Source organism: Scylla paramamosain, chromosome 26 (genome assembly GCF_035594125.1).
Source record: "Scylla paramamosain isolate STU-SP2022 chromosome 26, ASM3559412v1, whole genome shotgun sequence".
In the NCBI taxonomy this organism is placed as follows: domain Eukaryota; kingdom Metazoa; phylum Arthropoda; class Malacostraca; order Decapoda; family Portunidae; genus Scylla; species Scylla paramamosain.
In genome coordinates this window covers 11,370,196-11,375,000 of record NC_087176.1, presented here as the reverse complement: position 1 = coordinate 11,375,000, position 4,805 = coordinate 11,370,196, and the positions used below count along the sequence as shown (strand labels likewise).

General features: G+C 40.8%; 1 long non-coding RNA gene across 1 annotated transcript in view; it reads right to left on the bottom strand.

Annotated features, from left to right (window-relative positions):
• LOC135113747 (uncharacterized) overlaps nucleotides 1-4,805 on the bottom strand; it is a 5,533-nt gene extending 728 nt beyond the window's left edge. Inside the window, exons 1-4 of the long non-coding RNA XR_010274972.1 lie at nucleotides 4,729-4,805; nucleotides 3,670-3,912; nucleotides 885-999; nucleotides 1-486 (exon numbers count right to left, since the gene is read on the bottom strand). The exon at nucleotides 1-486 is cut by the window's left edge and continues 728 nt beyond it. This is a non-coding gene — a long non-coding RNA (uncharacterized LOC135113747). The remainder of the gene's footprint in view (nucleotides 487-884; nucleotides 1,000-3,669; nucleotides 3,913-4,728) is intronic.

The window sequence follows — 4,805 nt, the reverse complement described above, 5'->3', positions numbered from 1 at the left end:
AAAATATCCTTGAAAATTCTATTAATATGCCCTTATGAATTAATAAAATGTTTCTTACCACACTACATTATCATCTATCCTTTCATTAGTGTCATACAGTAAATGACAAAACTATCCAGCTCTTGGTACAATGAGAGAAGAATATGATTATGACTGAAACTGATTGTACATCATCATAGCAGCTGTTCAAAGAAACTTGTACTCTCAGTAAGGTGTCTTTGACACCTTACCACAGCCCCTAGCAAGGACTTTTGTGTCATCACTAAAGCCACATGTTGACAAAATAAAAATGCAGGAATAAGCATAAACAGCAAAATTAATTTGTGAAAGTGGTGTGCAAATTACAGGGAGGAAAAGCAGCAGCGAGACACTACACAATGAATGGTCTATTCCTCCACAGCACACTTTACAACACACCTGGGATGGTTCTCCAAGGAACACCACACAATGCTTTCTGTAACAGCACCTCACTGCAGCTTCTCCTCCCTGAAAGGTACACACCAATTTCACAAGTTTACTTCACCACCCTGACCTTCTTACTTATATAGCAGTCTAGATCCAACAAAACAATTTCAGCATAACTTCTGGCCATTGCAAAGAAACCACACCCCACCCAATCAGAAAATAAGATCTGCTTTCTCTATAAGCCCAGAAGTAAATGAAACAATCAGAAAGCCATGATGTCATCTAGCCACTAAATGTTTCTGCATTAATCAATGCACCCAAAAGCTGTTCTCTTTTCACTGCACCACAAGCAAGACAGTGCACCTTTTGTCAAGTACTGTACATCATGAAATAAAGCTCTGGGAAGGGATACTTTAAATTATGCACATTAATTGGAGTTATACAGGGAAGTGAAAAAGAGACAAAGGCTGCATACTCACTGACACATAACAGAATTGCTGTAGTTGCTTCCTAACCATTATTCTCTTGCCACCACCACCACCACTGCCACCACATCTGGGAAAGGCACATGTTAGGCTCTAGCCAATGACAAACCTGAAAGTTAAAACTGAATACAATAACAGTTCAAAGATAGTACACTCAACACAAGGAAATTTGTTACAGGATAAGATATTCAGAAGAAACCTAACTGTAGAGTACAAGGACATCATCGCTAACCCAGCACCATTGAGATTTCCATGTAGATTAGCAATTTTGGTGAATTACAGATTGCTTAGGTTAGAATACACTTAATCCAACAGCTTATCACCTTAAAATGTCTTGTAAATCAATAAAGAATAAAATAAATAAAATCAGGTGAAAGTTTAATGAAGCAGTGTGTGGTGTTTGGGCTAGACAATGACAAGCACAGTTTTTATTCATCAGAACCAAGGCTGCAACTAAAAGCAAAGAGATAATAATGGTAAATGAAACAAAAGTAATTCCAAGATGATGGCAATAAGTACTACTGATACAGATTTGAGTAACCCACAATAATGTGACCAGGTTAAATGCTACAGGCTGTGACTGGTGACACATGGCTTCACCCCCTACCATTGTGCCTTGGCTGGTAGACAGCACCATAAAGTATGGTGGATAAGGTACTGCATTCTGCTGCACAGTGCTAGGCTGCAAGTGGAAGCGTGTTAGAGTCTGTGTTGAGGCAGCTGTTGCAGACTTTCAATCCAGAGTGCAAAAACATCTTAAGGACACCAGTCAAATTATCTGACTTGGTATACATTAGCGGAGCCCTAAAGATTGTACTGTACAAAGGCTCTGGATGATATGAAGAAAACCTGCTAGACAATACAAGGGAACTACTTAACAATTCAGTTACATCATTATCAACAGGGACTGTGCAATGACACCAGAGGGCACCACAGTGCAATGATAGCACAGCTACCTGGCCACCAGGAAGTCCTGGGTTCAAATGCTGGATGGTGCCTGCTTTTCCCATGAGACTCCCTTGTTCTAATAGAGACCATACAAGCAACAATAAATTATCTGCTTTAGCTAGACTAGCAATTTCAAAATTTCATTCAATTAATTTCAAAATATATCAACTGATGCAATGTACACAAAACTACAGTCCATTTTAAGCCAGTTAATTGCTGGCTATGCACCACTTGCACCTACTGCATACATCACCACCTACATTCCTGAAACACTGCCATGTACATTGGTGCCTGGGAGATGTATAAAAGTTGCTATGATAAACACACCCAAGTCTACTCAAGTTTCATCAGACTATGGCATTAACATTTACCACAATTACTTCAATTAAATATAAATCCATAAAAAAAAAACTGTCAAATAGTCACACATCTCATCTAAGCCACTCCACCACGTCAAATCCAAAAATGCAGGAGCTCCCTCAGTCAGGCCTATAAGGCTGGACAATGGAACATCATCTCATTGTACAAAGATGCCAGATACTTTTCTTATTTTCCTACAGGAAGCTCTCTACATAGGCTTCTAACAGCATACTGACTGTGTCAGTATCCTTGCAGAAAGAGAGAAAGGCTTGGAACAACAGATAGCATCATTATGGGACCTGATAGAATACATTCCTGCTTTCAGAACACTGGAAGGCTGCCACAGGACTAGAAGTTGTCCACCATCATTCATTCCTTCTTAAATTACAGACCCATCAGCCTAAAATTTTTGAGCTTAGGCACTGTGCAGCTCCCACAATACTAATGGACAATTGTCAAACACCCAGTAAGGCTTCAAGCACAGCAAAACATATGGGCAGCAATTACAGAATCATATTGTACAGTTAGGTGGCAGTACTAGCACATCTTAGGGGTCACCCTTCACAACACCATGTGCATATAAGTGTTGACTTCCCATTTCATTGTGTTTAAAATCATGTGCACAGTGCAAGGCAATTTTGCTATGGATCCAAGGAAGGTGCCACTAGTGTGCACAAACATTTGTGCACATCTCAGGCAGAGCACAAAGGATACACTGGAAATGATTGCACAAGTGTTCAGGGAGCAAAGCTTAAGCCATACACAGATGCTTGTAAGGCAAGCTTGGTTCAAGGCCAGTAAAGAATCAGTGATGGACACACAGGGAGACCCATCAGCTCCACAACACTTGACATTGTTGACAAACTAATAGCTCATTTATGAGACTGATATCAAACCATTCACAACCTTGCTGATGTCACGGGCTTTGGTTATGGGACACAAATTGATCCTTACTGATGGCTTGGGCACACACCATGTTGCTGCCAAGTTTATGCCAAGGATTCTGTTAGCTGATCAGACACTACAGCACAACATCTGCCAGCTTCTGCAGGCCACTTCAATACTGTAGCCACCTTGTCCAGGGTTGCTGAGGCAAAGCAACAATCTTCTCAATAGAAAATCCCTAGTTCACCATGGCCAAGAAAAGGCAAGGCAGGTGAAGAGCAAAGTAAAGAGCAGGTTCATCATTTTATATTTAATAATTTATTTTTATTAATTTACTTATTTTATTTATTTATTTTTTTTTTTCTAACAAAGGAAAGTGTGAACAGGCAGTTTCTCCCAAAAGACAAATCAGTCAACTCCACCTACTGTGAGTTTGCAACAACCGTGAAACTGTGAACTCTGAACTTTGAGATAAGGAACTGGCTGCTGAATCACCATAACACACTGCCTCACACTTCCCTCTTCACCATGAGGACCTTCTGATCAAAAAACAACACCACAGTCATCCTCCACCTACCATACTCACCTGACTTGGCTCCCTGAGACTTTTCTCTGATCCCTGATTGATGAAGTTGTAAGCCTGCAGGTATGACACAGTTGAGACGATCCATGCAGAAATGCAAGTCGTGCTTGACATCCTCACTGAACATCATTTCCAGGATGCATCAAGAAATGGCTTAACTGCAAGAGCCAGTGTGAGTGTGTCACCTTGCGCCAACCCGTCAACAGATTTAAGGAGAGCGAGTTTGACCTGATGGCACCAGCAATCCTGAAAATTTTCAATAGCACCTCAGTCTACGCAAACATACTAACCTTACTAATATTTCTGTATAACTGGAATATTTTGGCAACTGCTCTAACTTATATGCCTTGAGTTCTTAACGACAGGTTATGATATCAAGTGATTTTCATGGAAAGTTGATATATCAAGTGGTTGCCTATATTGCCTCGTAACCAAAACTGACCTTGGATACAGACTCCAGACAAAATTAAATATAATCTTAAATCTGCAGCAATCATGTTCAACTACAGCTAGCACATGGGTAAAATATAATGTGTATAACACGACCACTTACCTCATTAGATTCTTTCTCTACCTCTAGATATGACTCGTGGATTTTTCATGCCCACGCTTCGATCATCCTGGACAAGATTTTGACTTGTGTGGTGATATAAATGCAGCGAATGGAATGGGTGGCGCCTTTCTCTTCCCTGTCCGCCGGTGTCTCTGAACAATGTCCTCTTTCACTGACCATGTTTTGCCGGCATACACGCATGGCACTTTAAGCACACTATGTATTAGAGAACAAATCCTCACTATTCCAACCACCAAGATTCCTGAACCCATGTGCGAGGTTAAATTAACAAGTGGACTGTTTAGTTCAGGATACACTGGCTGGTTAGTGCACAAGCTTGACCTAGACCACTGTAGCCGGCGACAGAAGGTATGGAGAACACAAACACCAATAATAAAAGCCGTAAATCATCAGAGGCTCAATTTCGCTACCAAATGAAGTCAACACATGCACTACTACACACAGATTAAGACAGAAATCAGAAAACATCACAATAAAACCTGACATACCAGATCAAATACGGATAAGCTCCACGCCCTCTCTCCCTGTGGTTGCCTGCCATCGAAGGAACATCGACGCCCAAAAC